This window comes from Rutidosis leptorrhynchoides, chromosome 2 (genome assembly GCF_046630445.1).
Source record: "Rutidosis leptorrhynchoides isolate AG116_Rl617_1_P2 chromosome 2, CSIRO_AGI_Rlap_v1, whole genome shotgun sequence".
Lineage (NCBI taxonomy): Eukaryota > Viridiplantae > Streptophyta > Magnoliopsida > Asterales > Asteraceae > Rutidosis > Rutidosis leptorrhynchoides.
Window position 1 is genome coordinate 86,386,044 of NC_092334.1, and position 23,085 is coordinate 86,409,128.

Consider the following 23,085-nt stretch of genomic DNA (forward strand, 5'->3'; position numbering starts at 1 on the left):
GTCTAGTAGAGACATGAGGCGCATCGAACCTCCTAACAAAAATCTAATAAAAGTTCGATCGGTTAAAGTAGCTACCCGATCATTTATTTCTATACTACACAATAATTCTTCACACCATACTTTATATACAGGTCTATGCATGTTGAATAATTGTACCCAATCGTTAAAAGTAGAATTACCATACCTCTGCGTAAGTAATTCTCTAATCCGTTCGCCAAATCCTACAGCTTCTAACGGTTCCCATTTTATTACCCTAGGTACTTCAACAGCTTTAGAATGAAGAGTGTGCAAGCTCCTTTGGTATTTTGGATAATCTATCCAACGTCTGTCTAATCTCAAGTTCGGGTGCAAATCTTCCACGTGCATATCTAAAAATGTCATAACTGGATGAGGTATATCTTGTTTGTAATAGTTATCAACATCCTATTGTTCCGCATTCTCAAGAGGAGCAATGCGAGCTTGGGATGAAGATTCACCCCTTTCAGTCTGCAAAACACATCAAACACAATTTTTGTGCATCCAAATATGCATTAGTGTCAGCAAAATCATCAATCAAAATAATTACAATGACATGTTCAATTTATATCAAACTTATGCTCATTTTCATATTTTTATCAAATCTACACTTTTTCAAATAAGCATATACGAAAATGTTCGCCAAGTTCATAAGCATTCAACTCAAATAACATGTCAAAATAATCATTATTAGCAATTAAACAAGTTTCAAATGACATTATCTCTCAAAAATCAAGTTCATGAATTTTAGACTTGAAAAAGTCCACTTTAATTCTCAAAAATCATGTTTAGCCTCAAAGTTTGGATCATTTAACTACCTAAACATGTTACACTACTTAATTTAGCAATAATTCATGACAAAAATAGGCCATAACCTGTTTATATCAAAAAGCCCCAATTTTGCTCAAGAACACAATATTTACATATTGAAAATGAGGAGCATTGTACAGTAAGTTATATACTATATATATGCATCAAATGCAATTGTAAGTTAGGTACAATTTTCTCAAATATATTTTACTTCCTCTCTATTTTCTCTCCGCATTACATCAATAGAAATCTATAGGCCACTAAAGGTAGTTATAAACCTACTCAATTATAACATAACTATATAATGTACTGCCAGCAACGATTTATAAATTATATTTAATTTTTTAATTAAAAAAACAAAGAAACTAAAATTAAGTTACGGAGTAGTAAATTTTGAAAATTATTCTCCGTAGTTAAAAATGAATTACTCCGTTGGTTAGCCGGACATTGATCTTTGCAACAGCTGGCATTGCATACCTATCCATCTATATTCTCACTTGTTTTTCACAAAATTTACCTAATAAATATCCCCTTTAATTTCACCCAATTTTCTCTTAATTATTCATATCTTATTATTCAGCTCGTTCCGTGGATCAAACTTATATAATCCTCACGTGATTCATTTCAAACGAACTCCAGGTTTGTTAATTTCTCTTCATCGTCTATAAATTCATTTCAGTTTCAGATTTCTAGGGTTTCATTTCATGTATTGATTGTTTATTGCCGCTAATTAATCGATTATTACTCGTATTAGGAATTCTATATATTTACACATGAAGTAAATTTCGTATTATTCATTAATATTAGTACTTGAACAATGCAGCAAATTTTGTGAGTTGTGACTTGATGTTTTGTGCTATGAGTCTTGTTGGTTAGTTTAATTGACTTGTTTTATGTTAATTACAAAATTTGGGTGCAGTTTCTTAAATAAAGGTGATCTTTTTGATATTTCACATAGTTATGCACCTCAATTTCTTGTTTACAATAATAAGAATTAGATTGGATTAGATTAGATTAGATCTTACCTATGTAATATTTCACTTGATTTTTCTCTTTAAGTTTCTGTGTTTTTAAGAAATTTTAATTTTTGATGCCTTTGTCTTAAAAAGTAAATGTACATAAGTACCTGTACTTAGTGAAAAGCCTTATAATTTAATGTCTTTTTGGGTGTAGTATGTTATTAAGTGATGCGTCTTTTATAGTTCTATGTCTCGTTTCTTATGTTGGATCAACTTTTTTTTTTATATCAGCATGACAATTGACGAATAGATCAAGGTGTATTCTTTTTGTTTGTTTGTTTGTTTAGGTTAGATTAGATGTCTTAGTCCCATGTTGTTTAAGTTAGAATACATAGAGCTCCATTGTTTCTTTATCAAGTCATTCAAGGACGAGCACGTCCAAATACCATCGTCTGCAAAGCATTTATTATATTTGATTTTGGAGATTCCATATCACATTGTTAGTTTCCAACCACACTAATATGGTGTTCGACTGCCTCATGATCCATAAGAGGGCTATGTAATCTATTATATGTTGCAGGCTGTGATTGATATGTAAAAGGTATCTTGTTAGTACACAAAATTTGAAGTTCAAGAACACAAACCCTAGATTACTCAAAATTTGAAGTTTAAGGCTTCTAATCATGTTAAATAGCATCAATCTAGGTTATACAAGCATAATACATAAACAATTTAAGTATAATTACACTAAAAAGCATCAAAATCGAATTGGGTATAAATTTGTTCAAGAACACTAATTTTCGGATTAAATGGTGTTTAGGTGTAGAAATTTACCATTTTTCTTGAGTAATTCCTTGATAGAAATTTACCATTTTGTGAAAGATTTGATGAAAAATGGTGAAAAAATTCGATTTTGTGTGTGTTTTTCGTGTTTGTTTTCGCAGTTTTGTGGTGTGGTTGTGTGCAACTAATCTGATCTTTGCGTTTTATTTTTTTTCTGGAATTTACAAACTCCGTGAGTCGCGATGTTTCTCCCCTTTAAACTCCGCGAGTCGCGGTGTTTATTTTTTTTTATTTTTTTTTAAATCTTTAACTTATAAAACAAATATTAATTAATTTTAAAAATTTGTTTCCCTTGTTATTTAGAACGAGGTCGTTTCGGATCGATGTCCTAGTCCGTCCCTCGACAAAATTTTAAAATTTGTCAATTTAAAGTGCGGTTTTAAAAGGAAAGATTTTTGGGTTTTTTAATGTTTTTGACATACTTTAAATCAATAAGATTAAAAATAATGATAATAAAAGTTCTCGTCCCTCCCTCGGGTAAAGCAATTTCGGCTCAACGACCTAGTCTTCAACTTACGACGAATTTTAAAAATCATATTTTTAACTTAGCGAAATAAAGTAAATTTTTGTTTTTAAATTCACACCAAACTTAAATTTAAAATGCATAAAATTAAAAAAATTCACACCAAACTTAATTAAAGATTCATATTATAAATTCACACCAAACTTAAATTATATTTTTGTTTTTATACATACAAACTTATATTAAAAATATTAATTTTCCAAATATTTACAATTTTAAAAGTTTACAATATTTATTTAATATTAATTTATTAATTTTTTAAAAACATGGTAAAAATAAAATTAAAAATCTTTTTGGCTTTTATCCCACTTTAATCAATCAAATATTATCAAAAATATTCGCTCCTCTTTTCGGCAAAGTAATTTCTGTTCCATGACCTAATTTAACTCATGACGAATTTTTGAAATATTTTGAGTTGATTGATTAAAGATATTTATACCTTAAGAATAAACGTTAAATTTTGCAGTGATGTAATAAATTTTTGTATGATATCAATAATTTCGGTCGCAAGACCTAATTTCATCGAATACCAATTTAATACTTTATAGCGAACAAATTAGCGTTTATTATCAAAAGGTTAAAAATAAAAATAAAAATAAAAACTGTACAAACTTACCTATGAAATATATTTCTTAGTGATATGCTCTAGCCCACTGTGAGGACCCGTCCTTATCCACCTGGACGAAGTCATCAACATTTGGTCCCATTGCGATGATTGACTCCAAGTAATGTCCTTAAAATGAGCAAATGCACAACGGAAGACTTAATTCGTACCTGAGAATAAACATGCTTTAAAGTGTCAACCAAAAGGTTGGTGAGTTCATAGGTTTATCATGATAATCATTTCAATATATTAATAGACCACAAGATTTCCGTTATCATAAACATAATACACTCGCAAGTGTATGAAAAACATTCTAAGTGGTTGAGCACTTGGTAACCATACTTAACTATTAATCAATGTCGCATATTCCCTTTATTATGAAATCTCACTACACTGTACCAAGTGTAGCCTACAAAACGAAGTACTGTGCAACCGTTGAATACTGGTCGTCCAGTCCGGTTGGGGTTGTCAGGCCCGATAGATCTATCAACAGGATTCGCGTTTACAATACCCATGTAAATAGTATTTACCAAGCTACAGGGAAATATGCCAGTGGTACAACTCAACGTAGAATATATTTTTAAGTACTTGTGTCTATTTTGTAAACATTTATAAAAGCAGCGCATGTATTCTCAGCCCAAAAATATATATTGCAAAAGCAATTAAAAAGGGAGCAAATGAAACTCACCTAATGTATTTTGTAGTAAAAATACATATGACGACATTTATCAAGTGTAGGGTTGGCCTCGGATTCACGAACCTTCTCAAGCTTTTCTAAAAAAAAATGCTATGAACTGGGTTTGATCCCACGACCTCCTGTTATCTCAAAACACCATAAACCATCCTTCTAACTTGATTTTTCTTAAATATCTTACAGATTTATTTCCTTTAACTAATCTTTTCTGCTTTCTTTCTTCTTCTTCTAAAAAAATATCACGGCCAAAGATTGAACCCGCGACCTCTCATTCCTCTAACACTCTCCCAACCATTCCGCTGTTTGTTTATTTCTGCTTTACTTACAACTTAAAACTATTTAACCCTTATATATCAGTTTCTTAATCATCATCATTTTAATGGTTATCATGATCATTATCATCGCACACCCTATATCATATTATCATAATCATATCCTAATCATAACCGTCACCATTTAATCATCATCATTTCCCTTCATTTACGAGCATTATTATAATTGTCATACATAAACCATCATCCTAGTAGTCATGTACGAGAACACAGAGGTACCAGCCCAGACTCATGGCCCTCCTAAAGCCCAGTATTTAAATATATCGATGCCCATATAATAAACCCAAATAATCCAAGGAAAATTCGTGAGTTGTTGGTTTGGCAACGCTAAATTCTGAACGGTAGATAAAAAAAAAATATATACGCCTTCACTCCTCATCTCATCATCATATAATACTCTCATGGTCACATATAACATCTAATTGATTGGACCCATCGATACATGTTGGAATATAGAATTTCGATATATATATAATAGAAACAAATGAAAGTTGGAACCACAAGAGTTGTCTCTTTGCTTCTGTATTTGACAGATTGAGACCCACAAGCCCCCACCATACCTCTTAATTCACAGATTTAATTCAATTCGGTACTCAATTTGTTTTGTCTGCGCGTAACTTTCTCCCACCCAATATCATAATAAAGCAAAAAGAAATAACCCTTTTAGTCTCAAAAGTCGGCCAAGGAAATAGACAAATACATGACACCATATCCTTAATATTTGATTATCAACAAGTGGTTTACTTCTGTGTGAGATTTGTCGTCCAAACAGGAAAAAAAAACAAAACGTAGGCACCTTTTATTGTTTTAATATTTCACAAACATTGGCGTTATTTATCTTTGGTGAGTATGATACCCGAAATATAATATAGAAATACTAACGTGAATTTGCAGCAGCAACCTGTTTAAATGAGTTGATTGTTGAAGGTGACAAGGATTATATAGGTTGCGATGGTGAAAACAAAATGATCGTAGCAAACAATGAATCGTGACAGGTAATTGTTTGCAATCAGAAAATAAATGATGAAGCAGTAGGTTTCGATTAAAAAGAGGATAAAATGAAGAGAGGGAGAGAGAGAGAGAGAGAGAGAGAGAGAGAGAGAGAGAGAAAAGTGATGGTGGTTATGGTTTTCGAGTCAAGAAGAAAAGCTATACAACAGTTTAAATTGGTGGTTTGCAGGCAGTTTATTGATGGATGTTTCGATGATGGCAGGTGATTAGCTGTTCTATTAAAGAAATGAAATAGAATATTAAATGGTTCGATGTTGTAGGGGGTGGTGACAAGGGTGTAAAGATGTGGTTTATGGGTTCAAGATAGTACTTCGTGGTAATCAAAAGAAAACAGAAATGATTAGAGTTTGATCATGGTTGTTGATAAGTAAGGAAGGAAGATGGTAATGATCTTTGCTCATGGTAGTGACGGTTTAATGATGGTGATCCAAATGTTTCAAGGTGGGAGGGTGGTTCTTGGATGGTGATTCGCAGGAGAAGAAATCAAGGTGGATATATCTATATCTTCGAATGGTGGTTTCTGGTCATTCGGGTGTGATGGAAGATGATTTGAAGATAGTTGTGGGTTTATGATTCTAAAAAGAAGGATAGCAGAATAATATGGATATGAATGTGTATGGTGATTGAGTTACTTGGGTTCACAATTGTCATATTAAAGTCAATATATGGCCAAAAGGTTAGGAGAGTTACTCACGGGTTTCAAACTTTATTATAGACAATGATCCAAATCTTCTATCTCGCTTTGATTCTAAGTGGTGTACGTAATGACGAGACAGATACCCACTACAATCAACTTTAACTATCTATTATAATCCACTTACAAATGTTTAAAGTAATTGATAAAAAAATGCAAATTCGACATATACTCACACCCAAATAGCAAATCAGAAGAAAAAGGAAAAAGCTGATCTGGATTGTTAACTGATTTTGTTCTATATACTTAATATATAGTATCTAATATTAATAATAAATATATATAAATATATTAATAATAATAATACTTTTAATATTATTAATGATAATGAAAATAATATTAATAATCAGGACAATAGTAGTTTTTAGTAATAATGTTAATAATGATATTAATAATACTAATATTGATATTAATTTTAATAAAAATCATGAAAGTAATAATAATATTACTATATCAACTATATTTTACATATTTAATTCAAATGATTAAATTGTATTTTATCAATTCAAATTATTATATACTTATATTATATATATATATATATATATATATATATATATATATATATATATATATATATATATATATATATATATACACACACACATATTTATTTACAGTTAATTGTTCGTGAATCGTCGAGAGCAGTCGAAGGTTAAATGAATATATTAACACAGTTCAAAGTTTTTGAGACTCAACATTACAGACTTTGCTTAACGTGTCGGAATCATATAAGAATAAAGTATAAATTTGGTCGAAAATTCTCGGGTCGTCACAGTACCTACCCGTTAAAGAAATTTCGTCCCGAAATTTGATCGTGGTTGTCATGGCTAACAATAAGAGTGTTTTCATGATGAATATGAATTGATAGAATAGAATTTTATCACCGTTGCTTAATATAGATAAGATAATTCGATCGTGCAAAGAGTACGAATGAAACTATCACAAAAGAGTGAAATGAGTAATTAAATATTAGTCTTGGCTTTTGACGTAGTCACAGTTGTTTCCGGAATTCAAGGAATTTAGAGAAAATCTTCTAATCAGAAAGAAAATAAAATATCACGATTTATTAGCAAAATGTTGGAATTACAGAAGAACAGAAATATCAAAGAAATATTTCCGTAATATGCTTAGAAATTAAGTAGAATGAAAGAGTCGTGTGACATGGCTCATGATGAGGATAAGGTATGTGAATCATCATCACGCTACATTAGAAATTTAGCATGACTTACTGTAATATAATCACGTTGGCCAAGTTTCAGTATATTATACTAATCCATGCTTCAATTCCCAACACTTCTCCACAATCCATTCATAATTCATACTTATAATTTTACAGAAGTTTTCAATATAATGGAATACTGAAAACACGAAGAGGTAGATAATTTTGGACAGGAATATTTATGAAAATATCCTCAAAAATATCGAAGATATTTTATGACGATATTTTGGAATTCCTAAGTTCGAGGGTTGATAAAGAAAATTTTCCGCAAGGATTTAGAATAAGTAGGAGCAAAATATTCGTTTAAAGATTTTAGCAGATACTGAATCATAGGGATTCGTTGAGTACAGGCTTAGTCTTTGTGATTTGTTCACAATCTCCTTCATGGTTTGCTTAATCCGTTTTTCAGTACCAAATTTTCTATCGAACGTTCCCAACACTCCATTCTTTTATCATCACTTTTGGTCATTAAGACCATTTACAACATGCTGCTTTGTCAGCATTTTCAAAGTTAACGGATCTGGATCATTGGTTATCAAATCGGGGTGTTTTCAGGAGAATTGCGTTTTGAGATGATTAAACGCTGATGGTAGTATGGTAGAATATAAAAGGTTTTCTGGTAACAATAAATAAGCACGTATATATTATAATAAGGTTGTTTTGAACGGAAAGTCGAAGTTGACTTGCTGGAGCTGTGACAAAATTGGCTACTTTGGAAAGGGATTGCAAAGCGATTTTCGGTAGTAACATCGCCAAAGGAGCTAGCGCAGATACGTGTTAAACCTTTACTCAGGTTCCAAGAGTTTTTCAGGTGCATAACTATATTCATAGATCTTTTTTTCCCGTAGATGAAGTGCGGTTGGTTCCTCTTCTCGATTGAGGTGTTTTCAAGAATCATGAAAGATTTGAACGTGGATTGTAATTGTCGAGGTATAAATGAGGTTTAAGATGAAATCAAGTGGCAAACTTGAAGAATTGTTTAGTTTCATATATTATAATCAATATTTTAATTCATTTTAATTGTCCAAAGTTAGCAGTTCAATAGTCCAATTGTCCAATAGTCCAATATATTCATATATAATTTAATATATAATATTCGAATTAATTAATATGTATCGTGACCCGTGTACCGGTCTCAGTATTGATCACAACACAAACCATATATATATTTTGAAATCAACCTCAACCCTGTATAGCCAACTCCAACATTCACATATAGAGTGTCTATGGTTGTTCTGAAACATATATATAGATGGGTCGATATGATAGGTCGAAACCTTGTATACGTGTCCCGTTATTTAAAGTGCGTAAAATAAATAACAAAAATTAAATGACGATAAATAAAGTGCATAAAGTAAATAACAGAAATTAAATGACGATAAATAAAATTGCGAGAATGTAAATTGCGATAAATAAATTGCGATAAATAAAATGTAATCTGTTAGCTAGGAACAGTTAGTTGGAACAGTTAGCGTGAATTCTTAACAAAATTTTTCTCATAGTTAATTTGTTTGTTTCTAACAAATTTTATTTTGTCAAATGTTTTCTTCATTATGCCACTTGTTAGATTCTGAGAAGTCAAAATTCAAATATGAAATTGAATGAAAATGGTTATTTTGTGGAGAACATATTCGTATATCGGTGTAAGTAGGATAGTAAATGACTGTAGAATCAGATTCAAAGAATGTACAGTATAACTTAATAATGTGAAATCAAAATATTCCTCGGGTATTACCTACCCGTTAAATTATTTTCACCATTAACAGTTTGTACGAATGAATTTTTAATTACAATTTTTATGAAAACATATATACATATATATTTTCTTCAGATATAATCATGGATTTAATGAGTTAATATGATATTAAGCTCATATGATTTTCGGTTTGAGCTAGAATATGTAATCTCTAAAACTATTAGGAACCACATATTCTTCGCAGAATATCAATGAAGTTATGGATCAATACTTCATCCTTCATTGTTGTTGGTACTCCTTGGTATATATGGTGCGTATGATGTTGATGTTTGTGGTAAAGATTTTGATATTGAGATGTGGGATGCAGATATTGATGTTGGTGATGGTGGTACTGTTATGCTGCTGGTGCTGCTGCTGGTGTTTGTAACCTTCGCACCATATTCTCTAAAGCCACCACTCGAGCGCGAAGCTCGTTGACTTCTTCTATTATACCGGGGTGACTGTCGGTTCGGACGAGTGGATAAATAAGATCTAGAATTTGGTATAGTATATGATCGTGACGAGATACTCGGGAAATGAGAGAGAAAATGGTGTTTCGGACAGGTTCGCCGGTAAGTGCTTCAGGTTCTTCACCCAGAGGTGAATTCGGTTGGTGGAAGGGATAACCTTCTTCATGCCTCCAATGATTAAGTAGGCTACGAATCCATCCCCAATTCATCCAGAATTGGTGATGACTAACTGGTTGATCCATTCCGGTTACACTGTCTTCGGAGCTTGAGTCGAAGTCCATATCGAAATAGATGTGGGAATCTACGGAATTTGAACTAGTTGCGAGTTCCGTCTTGTACGGTTAGATAAAGGATTTTTCGATATGAGATGATTTTTGGATATCGGTTGATATTCTAATTACATAGAATACATGTATATATTACAGAAGATCCCGTAAATTGCGGAGGAAATTAAGGAAACGTGTCAGATAAAGTCTACAGTAACAGATACGCTAAGATATGAATTTATCTGTACACTATCTATCAAATAAGTGCAGGAAGTCGTGTCTAGACTTAGGAATGATAAGCATGTAATTTTCCACTAGAAATGATAAACAATACTTATAATATGCAGCTAAGGTCGAAGTCCAGACTTGCTAATGCATCCTAACAACTATTAGTTAGACACACTAATGCAAGACCTGATTCGCTAGGACCAAGGCTCTGATACCACCTGTGAGGACCCGTCCTTATCCACCTGGACGAAGTCATCAACATTTGGTCCCATTGCGATGATTGACTCCAAGTAATGTCCTTAAAATGAGCAAATGCACAACGGAAGACTTAATTCGTACCTGAGAATAAACATGCTTTAAAGTGTCAACCAAAAGGTTGGTGAGTTCATAGGTTTATCATGATAATCATTTCAATATATTAATAGACCACAAGATTTCCGTTATCATAAACATAATACACTCGCAAGTGTATGAAAAACATTCTAAGTGGTTGAGCACTTGGTAACCATACTTAACTATTAATCAATGTCGCATATTCCCTTTATTATGAAATCTCACTACACTGTACCAAGTGTAGCCTACAAAACGAAGTACTGTGCAACCGTTGAATACTGGTCGTCCAGTCCGGTTGGGGTTGTCAGGCCCGATAGATCTATCAACAGGATTCGCGTTTACAATACCCATGTAAATAGTAGTTACCAAGCTACAGGGAAATATACCAGTGGTACAACTCAACGTAGAATATATTTTTAAGTACTTGTGTCTATTTTGTAAACATTTATAAAAGCAGCGCATGTATTCTCAGCCCAAAAATATATATTGCAAAAGCAATTAAAAAGGGAGCAAATGAAACTCACCTAATGTATTTTGTAGTAAAAATACATATGACGACATTTATCAAGTGTAGGGTTGGCCTCGGATTCACGAACCTTCTCAAGCTTTTCTAAAAAAAAATGCTATGAACTGGGTTTGATCCCACGACCTCCTGTTATCTCAAAACACCATAAACCATCCTTCTAACTTGATTTTTCTTAAATATCTTACAGATTTATTTCCTTTAACTAATCTTTTCTGCTTTCTTTCTTCTTCTTCTAAAAAAATATCACGGCCAAAGATTGAACCCGCGACCTCTCATTCCTCTAACACTCTCCCAACCATTCCGCTGTTTGTTTATTTCTGCTTTACTTACAACTTAAAACTATTTAACCCTTATATATCAGTTTCTTAATCATCATCATTTTAATGGTTATCATGATCATTATCATCGCACACCCTATATCATATTATCATAATCATATCCTAATCATAACCGTCACCATTTAATCATCATCATTTCCCTTCATTTACGAGCATTATTATAATTGTCATACATAAACCATCATCCTAGTAGTCATGTACGAGAACACAGAGGTACCAGCCCAGACTCATGGCCCTCCTAAAGCCCAGTATTTAAATATATCGATGCCCATATAATAAACCCAAATAATCCAAGGAAAATTCGTGAGTTGTTGGTTTGGCAACGCTAAATTCTGAACGGTAGATAAAAAAAAAATATATACGCCTTCACTCCTCATCTCATCATCATATAATACTCTCATGGTCACATATAACATCCAATTGATTGGACCCATCGATACATGTTGGAATATAGAATTTCGATATATATATAATAGAAACAAATGAAAGTTGGAACCACAAGAGTTGTCTCTTTGCTTCTGTATTTGACAGATTGAGACCCACAAGCCCCCACCATACCTCTTAATTCACAGATTTAATTCAATTCGGTACTCAATTTGTTTTGTCTGCGTGTAACTTTCTCCCACCCAATATCATAATAAAGCAAAAAGAAATAACCCTTTTAGTCTCAAAAGTCGGCCAAGGAAATAGACAAATACATGACACCATATCCTTAATATTTGATTATCAACAAGTGGTTTACTTCTGTGTGAGATTTGTCGTCCAAACAGGAAAAAAAAACAAAACGCAGGCACCTTTTATTGTTTTAATATTTCACAAACATTGGCATTATTTATCTTTGGTGAGTATGATACCCGAAATATAATATAGAAATACTAACGTGAATTTGCAGCAGCAACCTGTTTAAATGAGTTGATTGTTGAAGGTGACAAGGATTATATAGGTTGCGATGGTGAAAACAAAATGATCGTAGCAAACAATGAATCGTGACAGGTAATTGTTTGCAATCAGAAAATAAATGATGAAGCAGTAGGTTTCGATTAAAAAGAGGATAAAATGAAGAGAGGGAGAGAGAGAGAGAGAGAGAGAGAGAGAGAGAGAGAGAGAAAAGTGATGGTGGTTATGGTTTTTGAATCAAGAAGAAAAGCTATACAGCAGTTTAAATTGGTGGTTTGCAGGCAGTTTATTGATGGATGTTTCGATGATGGCAGGTGATTAGCTGTTCTATTAAAGAAATGAAATAGAATATTAAATGGTTCGATGTTGTAGGGGGTGGTGACAAGGGTGTAAAGATGTGGTTTATGGGTTCAAGATAGTACTTCGTGGTAATCAAAAGAAAACAGAAATGATTAGAGTTTGATCATGGTTGTTGATAAGTAAGGAAGGAAGATGGTAATGATCTTTGCTCATGGTAGTGACGGTTTAATGATGGTGATCCAAATGTTTCAAGGTGGGAGGGTGGTTCTTGGATGGTGATTCGCAGGAGAAGAAATCAAGGTGGATATATCTATATCTTCGAATGGTGGTTTCTGGTCATTCGGGTGTGATGGAAGATGATTTGAAGATAGTTGTGGGTTTATGATTCTAAAAAGAAGGATAGCAGAATAATATGGATATGAATGTGTATGGTGATTGAGTTACTTGGGTTCACAATTGTCATATTAAAGTCAATATATGGCCAAAAGGTTAGGAGAGTTACTCACGGGTTTCAAACTTTATTATAGACAATGATCCAAATCTTCTATCTCGCTTTGATTCTAAGTGGTGTACGTAATGACGAGACAGATACCCACTACAATCAACTTTAACTATCTATTATAATCCACTTACAAATGTTTAAAGTAATTGATAAAAAAATGCAAATTCGACATATACTCACACCCAAATAGCAAATCAGAAGAAAAAGGAAAAAGCTGATCTGGATTGTTAACTGATTTTGTTCTATATACTTAATATATAGTATCTAATATTAATAATAAATATATATAAATATAAATATATTAATAATAATAATACTTTTAATATTATTAATGATAATGAAAATAATATTAATAATCAGGACAATAGTAGTTTTTAGTAATAATGTTAATAATGATATTAATAATACTAATATTGATATTAATTTTAATAAAAATCATGAAAGTAATAATAATATTACTATATCAACTATATTTTACATATTTAATTCAAATGATTAAATTGTATTTTATCAATTCAAATTATTATATACTTATATTTATATTTATATATATATATATATATATATATATATATATATATATATATATATATATATACACACACATATTTATTTACAGTTAATTGTTCGTGAATCGTCGAGAGCAGTCGAAGGTTAAATGAATATATTAACACAGTTCAAAGTTTTTGAGACTCAACATTACAGACTTTGCTTAACGTGTCGGAATCATATAAGAATAAAGTATAAATTTGGTCAAAAATTCTCGGGTCGTCACAGTACCTACCCGTTAAAGAAATTTCGTCCCGAAATTTGATCGTGGTTGTCATGGCTAACAATAAGAGTGTTTTCATGATGAATATGAATTGATAGAATAGAATTTTATCACCGTTGCTTAATATAGATAAGATAATTCGATCGTGCAAAGAGTACGAATGAAACTATCACAAAAGAGTGAAATGAGTAATTAAATATTAGTCTTGGCTTTTGACGTAGTCACAGTTGTTTCCGGAATTCAAGGAATTTAGAGAAAATCTTCTAATCAGAAAGAAAATAAAATATCACGATTTATTAGCAAAATGTTGGAATTACAGAAGAACAGAAATATCAAAGAAATATTTCCGTAATATGCTTAGAAATTAAGTAGAATGAAAGAGTCGTGTGACATGGCTCATGATGAGGATAAGGTATGTGAATCATCATCACGCTACATTAGAAATTTAGCATGACTTACTGTAATATAATCACGTTGGCCAAGTGTCATTATATTATACTAATCCATGCTTCAATTCCCAACACTTCTCCACAATCCATTCATAATTCATACTTATAATTTTACAGAAGTTTTCAATATAATGGAATACTGAAAACACGAAGAGGTAGATAATTTTGGACAGGAATATTTATGAAAATATCCTCAAAAATATCGAAGATATTTTATGACGATATTTTGGAATTCCTAAGTTCGAGGGTTGATAAAGAAAATTTTCCGCAAGGATTTAGAATAAGTAGGAGCAAGATATTCGTTTAAAGATTTTAGCAGATACTGAATCATAGGGATTCGTTGAGTACAGGCTTAGTCTTTGTGATTTGTTCACAATCTCCTTCATGGTTTGCTTAATCCGTTTTTCAGTACCAAATTTTCTATCGAACGTTCCCAACACTCCATTCTTTTATCATCACTTTTGGTCATTAAGACCATTTACAACATGCTGCTTTGTCAGCATTTTCAAAGTTAACGGATCTGGATCATTGGTTATCAAATCGGGGTGTTTTCAGGAGAATTGCGTTTTGAGATGATTAAACGCTGATGGTAGTATGGTGGAATATAAAAGGTTTTCTGGTAACAATAAATAAGCACGTATATATTATAATAAGGTTGTTTTGAACGGAAAGTCGAAGTTGACTTGCTGGAGCTGTGACAAAATTGGCTACTTTGGAAAGGGATTGCAAAGCGATTTTCGGTAGTAACATCGCCAAAGGAGCTAGCGCAGATACGTGTTAAACCTTTACTCAGGTTCCAAGAGTTTTTCAGGTGCATAACTATATTCATAGATCTTTTTTTTCCGTAGATGAAGTGCGGTTGGTTCCTCTTCTCGATTGAGGTGTTTTCAAGAATCATGAAAGATTTGAACGTGGATTGTAATTGTCGAGGTATAAATGAGGTTTAAGATGAAATCAAGTGGCAAACTTGAAGAATTGTTTAGTTTCATATATTATAATCAATATTTTAATTCATTTTAATTGTCCAAAGTTAGCAGTTCAATAGTCCAATTGTCCAATAGTCCAATATATTCATATATAATTTAATATATAATATTCGAATTAATTAATACGTATCGTGACCCGTGTACCGGTCTCAGTATTGATCACAACACAAACCATATATATATTTTGAAATCAACCTCAACCCTGTATAGCCAACTCCAACATTCACATATAGAGTGTCTATGGTTGTTCTGAAACATATATATAGATGGGTCGATATGATAGGTCGAAACCTTGTATACGTGTCCCGTTATTTAAAGTGCGTAAAATAAATAACAAAAATTAAATGACGATAAATAAAGTGCATAAAGTAAATAACAGAAATTAAATGACGATAAATAAAATTGCGAGAATGTAAATTGCGATAAATAAATTGCGATAAATAAAATGTAATCTGTTAGCTAGGAACAGTTAGTTGGAACAGTTAGCGTGAATTCTTAACAAAATTTTTCTCATAGTTAATTTGTTTGTTTCTAACAAATTTTATTTTGTCAAATGTTTTCTTCATTATGCCACTTGTTGGATTCTGAGAAGTCAAAATTCAAATATGAAATTGAATGAAAATGGTTATTTTGTGGTGAACATATTCGTATATCGGTGTAAGTAGGATAGTAAATGACTGTAGAATCAGATTCGAAGAATGTACAGTATAACTTAATAATGTGAAATCAAAATATTCCTCGGGTATTACCTACCCGTTAAATTATTTTCACCATTAACAGTTTGTACGAATGAATTTTTAATTACAATTTTTATGAAAACATATATACATATATATTTTCTTCAGATATAATCATGGATTTAATGAGTTAATATGATATTAAGCTCATATGATTTTCGGTTTGAGCTAGAATATGTAATCTCTAAAACTATTAGGAACCACATATTCTTCGCAGAATATCAATGAAGTTATGGATCAATACTTCATCCTTCATTGTTGTTGGTACTCCTTGGTATATATGGTGCGTATGATGTTGATGTTTGTGGTAAAGATTTTGATATTGAGATGTGGGATGCAGATATTGATGTTGGTGATGGTGGTACTGTTATGCTGCTGGTGTTGCTGCTGGTGTTTGTAACGTTCGCACCATATTCTCTAAAGCCACCACTCGAGCGCGAAGCTCGTTGACTTCTTCTATTATACCGGGGTGACTGTCGGTTCGGACGAGTGGATAAATAAGATCTAGAATTTGGTATAGTATATGATCGTGACGAGATACTCGGGAAATGAGAGAGAAAATGGTGTTTCGGACAGGTTCGCCGGTAAGTGCTTCAGGTTCTTCACCCAGAGGTGAATTCGGTTGGTGGAAGGGATCACCTTCTTCATGCCTCCAATGATTAAGTAGGCTACGAATCCATCCCCAATTCATCCAGAATTGGTGATGACTAACTGGTTGATCCATTCCGGTTACACTGTCTTCGGAGCTTGAGTCGAAGTCCATATCGAAATAGATGTGGGAATCTAAGGAATTTGAACTAGTTGCGAGTTCCGTCTTGTACGGTTAGATAAAGGATTTTTCGATATGAGATGATTTTTGGATATCGGTTGATATTCTAATTACATAGAATACATGTATATATTACAGAAGATCCCGTAAATTGATTTTCCATGGCTACATAGGCGTAACCTCGAGCATTTAATGTTTTTTCTTCTAAACATATGAACGGTCCATCTCTGCATAAAGTAACAAATTCGGTGTTTGAATAAGTTTGATTATTTGAACATTTACCTTCGTGTGACCATTTTCCGCATTTGTGACATCTTTCAAGGTGTCGTGCTCTTCTTTTCGCTGCGGATTTTGATTTTCCTTTACCAAATTGTAACTTATTATCTTCGCATCTGGATTCTTTTCTTACTCCGTCCAATTTACCTCTGATTAATGATACTATTTCACTTGAAAGTGTGCCATTATTACGTTTAGTGATCAAAGCGTGTAGCATTAGACCATGGTTTAGTTCACAGGCAGTCTTCATTTCGTAAAAACCTAAAAAATAAAAATTCAGAATGGGGGAAGAAGACTAGTTCTTTAGGGTCTGCTAGGGAAAGACCATTCGGGTTCCATTTTCGAGAACTACACGAAAACAGAAAATCTAACTCTAACAGAAATACATATTATCCTTTAAAGACTTGATTCTCCCCACACTTAGTTAGCTGTGGTGTCAAAATTGTGATTAACTTCGTTGTCAACTTCCATTGGACTATCTATGTAATGTTTAACTATGTGACCATTAACCTTAAATTCAATCCCATTTAAATTTATTAATTCTACTATTCCGTATGGGAAAACTCTTTTGACTATGAATGGTCCAGACCATCTTGATTTCAATTTTCCAGGAAATAGCTTGAATCGTGAATTGAAAAGAAGAACTCTGTCTCCTTCTTTAAATTCTTTTGAACTTCTGATTCTTTTATCATGCTATTTCTTCGTTCTTTCCTTATAGATTAACGAATTTTCGTATGCTTCATGTCTTAATTCTTCTAATTCGTTTAATTGACTTAACCGTAGACGTCCAGCTTCATGTAAATCAAGATTACACGTCTTCAAAGCCCAAAATGCTTTGTGTTCAATTTCTACTGGAAGATGACATGCTTTTCCGTAAACGAGTTTAAAAGGTGTGGTTCCAATTGGAGTTTTGTAGGCTGTTCTAAAATCTCAGAGTGCATCCTCCAATTTAATGGACCATTCCTTCGGATTTGATCCTACGGTTTTCTCTAGAATACGTTTTAAAGCTCGGTTGGTATTTTCAACTTGTCCACTTGTCTGTGGATGATATGCGGTGGAGATTTTATGAGTTACTCCATATCTTTTAAGAACTTTCTCAAGTTGATTATTACAGAAATGAGTTCCCCGATCACTTATTAAAGCTTTCGGTGTTCCAAACCTTGCAAAAAGACGTTTTAAAAAGTTGACTACAACTCGTGCATCATTAGTTGGGAGAGCTTGTGCTTCCGCCCATTTAGATACATAATCAATGGCTACGAGAATGTATAAATTATTATGAGATTTTGGAAATGGACCCATAAAGTCAATACCTCAAATGTCAAATACTTCACATACTTGAATAACATTTTGTGGCATTTCATCACGTTGACTTATTTTTCCGGCCCTTTGACAAGCATCACAGGATTTGCAAAGAAGGTGTGCGTCTTTGTAAATTGTAGGCCAATAGAATCCAGCATCATAAACTTTTCTTGCTGTGAGTTGAGGCCCATAATGCCCTCCTGTTGGTCCTGTGTGACAATGGTTTAAGATTTGATTGGCTTTATCTCCGAATACACATCGGCGTATTATTCCATCGGGACAACTTTTAAACAAATGTGGATCATCCCAGAAATAGTGTTTTATATCACTGAAGAATTTCTTTCGTTTTTAGAACGACAATCCTTTCTCAAGGAATCCACATACTAAGTAGTTTGCATAGTCTGCAAATCATGGAATTTCATTATAATCTATCTTCAATAGATATTCATCAGGAAAGTTGTCTTGTATGGCCGATTCATTTAGAACTTCTAATTCGGGATTTTCAAGACGAGAAAGATGATCAGCGGCGAGATTTTCTGCTCCCTTTTTATCTCGGATTTCAATATCAAACTCTTGTAAGAGTAAGATCCAACGGATTAATCTTGGTTTAGCATCTTGTTTCGAAAATAGGTATCTAAGAGCAGAATGGTCGGTATAGACCACCGTTTTTCCTAGAACGAGATATGAACGAAATTTGTCAAAAGCAAAGACAATAGCAAGGAGTTCTTTTTCAGTAGTTGTGTAGTTCGTTTGTGCTCCTTGTAACGTCTTACTAGCATAATATATAGGTTGAAATCGTTTTTCAATCCTTTGTCCTAAAACGGCTCCCATTGCAAAATCACTTGCATCGCACATTAGTTTAAACGGTAAATTCCAATTTGGTGTTATCATGATCGGCGCATTAGTGAGTTTCTCTTTAAGAATATTAAAAGATTTGATACATTCCTCTGAAAAGATGAATGGAGCATCCTTTTCTAGGAGTTTATTCATAGGAGTGGCAATTTTAGAAAAATCTTTTATAAAGCCTCGGTAAAAACCGGCATGCCCTAGAAAACTCCTAACTCCTCTAACATTGGTGAGATGTGGAAGTTTAGCAATTACATCTACTTTAGCTCTATCCACTTCAATTCCTTCCTTTGAAATTTTATGTCCAAGAACGATGCCTTCTTTAACCATGAAATGGCATTTCTCCCAATTAAGAACTAGATTTGATTGTTCGCATCTAACAAGCATTCGTTCCAGATTAACTAAACATGATTCAAATGTATCACCGAAGACTGAAAAGTCATCCATGAAAACTTCCATGCATTCTTCTATCATGTAGTGAAAAATCGCCATCATGCACCTTTGAAAGGTTGCAGGGGCGTTGCAAAGTCCAAATGGCATGCGTTTGTAAGCAAAAGTACCATAAGGGCACGTGAATGTGGTTTTCTCTTGGTCCTCGGGTGCTATTGGAATTTGAAAATATCCGGAAAAACCATCAAGAAAACAATAGTAACTATTTCCGGCTAACCTTTCCAACATTTGATCAATAAAAGGTAAGGAAAAGTGATCTTTTCTGGTGGCGTCATTTAATTTTCTATAATCAATACATACACGCCATCCTGTTACAGTCCTAGTAGGAATAAGCTCATTTTTCTCATTTGTAATGACAGTCATGCCACCCTTTTTAGGCACGCATTGAACTGGGCTTACCCATGGACTATCAGAAATTGGATAAATTAAACCTGCATCAAGCAGTTTAATAATTTATTTCTTAACAACATCTTGCATATTAGGATTTAGTCTTCGTTGGCGTTGCACATGAAATGTCCCGTTCTTATTGATTAAAAACGTTCCATATTAATTGATTTCGTTGCGAGGTTTTGACCTCTATATGAGACGTTTTTCAAAGACTGCATTCATTTTTAAAACAAACCATAACCTTTATTTCATAAATAAAGGTTTAAAAAGCTTTACGTAGATTATCAAATAATGATAATCTAAAATATCCTGTTTACACACGACCATTACATAATGGTTTACAATACAAATATGTTACATCGAAATCAGTTTCTTGAATGCAGTTTTTACACAATATCATACAAACATGGACTCCAAATCTTGTCCTTATTTTAGTATGCAACAGCGGAAGCTCTTAATATTCACCTGAGAATAAACATGCCTTAAACGTCAACAAAAATGTTGGAGAGTTATAGGTTTAACCTATATATATCAAATCGTAACAATAGACCACAAGATTTCATATTTCAATACACATCCCATACATAGAGATAAAAATCATTCATATGGTGAACACCTGGTAACCGACATTAACAAGATGCATATATAAGAATATCCCCATCATTCCGGGACACCCTTCGGATATGATATAAATTTCGAAGTACTAAAGCATCCGGTACTTTGGATGGGGTTTGTTAGGCCCAATAGATCTATCTTTAGGATTCGCGTCAATTAGGGTGTCTGTTCCCTAATTCTTAGATTACCAGACTTAATAAAAAGGGGCATATTCGATTTCGATAATTCAACCATAGAATGTAGTTTCACGTACTTGTGTCTATTTTGTAAATCATTTATAAAACCTGCATGTATTCTCATCCCAAAAATATTAGATTTTAAAAGTGGGACTATAACTCACTTTCACAGATTTTTACTTCGTCGGGAAGTAAGACTTGGCCACTGGTTGATTCACGAACCTATAACAATATATACATATATATCAAAGTATGTTCAAAATATATTTACAACACTTTTAATATATTTTGATGTTTTAAGTTTATTAAGTCAGATGTCCTCGTTAGTAACCTACAACTAGTTGTCCACAGTTAGATGTACAGAAATAAATCGATAAATATTATCTTGAATCAATCCACGACCCAGTGTATACGTATCTCAGTATTGATCACAACTCAAACTATATATATTTTGGAATCAACCTCAACCCTGTATAGCTAACTCCAACATTCACATATAGAGTGTCTATGGTTGTTCCGAAATATATATAGATGTGTCGACATGATAGGTCGAAATATTGTATACGTGTCTATGGTATCTCAAGATTACATAATATACAATACAAGTTGATTAAGTTATGGTTGGAATAGATTTGTTACCAATTTTCACGTAGCTAAAATGAGAAAAATTATCCAATCTTGTTTTACCCATAACTTCTTCATTTTAAATCCGTTTTGAGTGAATCAAATTGCTATGGTTTCATATTGAACTCTATTTTATGAATCTAAACAGAAAAATATAGGTTTATAGTCGGAAAAATAAGTTACAAGTCATTTTTGTAAAGGTAGTCATTTCAGTCGAAAGAACGACGTCTAGATGACCATTTTAGAAAACATACTTCCACTTTGAGTTTAATCATAATTTTTGGATATAGTTTCATGTTCATAATAAAAATCATTTTCTCAGAATAACAACTTTAAAATCAAAGTTTATCATAGTTTTTAATTAACTAACCCAAAACAGCCCGCGGTGTTACTACGACGGCGTAAATCCGGTTTTACGGTGTTTTTCGTGTTTCCGGGTTTTAAATCATTAAGTTAGCATATCATATAGATATAGAACATGTGTTTAGTTGATTTTAAAAGTCAAGTTAGAAGGATTAACTTTTGTTTGCGAACAAGTTTAGAATTAACTAAACTATGTTCTAGTGATTACAAGTTTAAACCTTCGAATAAGATAGCTTTATATGTATGAATCGAATGATGTTATGAACATCATTACTACCTTAAGTTCCTTGGATAAACCTACTGGAAAAGAGAAAAATGGATCTAGCTTCAATGGATCCTTGGATGGCTCGAAGTTCTTGAAGCAGAATCATGACACGAAAACAAGTTCAAGTAAGATCATCACTTGAAATAAGATTGTTATAGTTATAGAAATTGAACCAAAGTTTGAATATGATTATTACCTTGTATTAGAATGATAACCTACTGTAAGAAACAAAGATTTCTTGAGGTTGGATGATCACCTTACAAGATTGGAAGTGAGCTAGCAAACTTGAAAGTATTCTTGATTTTATGAAACTAGAACTTTTGGAATTTATGAAGAACACTTAGAACTTGAAGATAGAACTTGAGAGAGATCAATTAGATGAATAAAATTGAAGAATGAAAGTGTTTGTAGGTGTTTTTGGTCGTTGGTGTATGGATTAGATATAAAGGATATGTAATTTTGTTTTCATGTAAATAAGTCATGAATGATTACTCATATTTTTGTAATTTTATGAGATATTTCATGCTAGTTGCCAAATGATGGTTCCCACATGTGTTAGGTGACTCACATGGGCTGCTAAGAGCTGATCATTGGAGTGTATATACCAATAGTACATACATCTAAAAGCTGTGTATTGTACGAGTACGAATACGGGTGTATACGAGTAGAATTGTTGATGAAACTGAACGAGGATGTAATTGTAAGCATTTTTGTTAAGTAGAAGTATTTTGATAAGTGTATTGAAGTCTTTCAAAAGTGTATAAATACA

General features: G+C 32.6%; 1 protein-coding gene across 1 annotated transcript in view; it reads left to right on the plus strand.

Moving 5' to 3' along the window:
• Positions 1 to 1,381: 1,381 nt before the first annotated feature.
• Positions 1,382 to 23,085, plus strand: part of LOC139891113 (E3 ubiquitin-protein ligase RMA1H1-like) — a 45,936-nt gene continuing 24,232 nt past the window's right edge. Inside the window, exon 1 of the mRNA XM_071874042.1 lies at positions 1,382 to 1,464. The gene's annotated coding sequence lies outside the window, so the exon portion shown is untranslated. The remainder of the gene's footprint in view (positions 1,465 to 23,085) is intronic.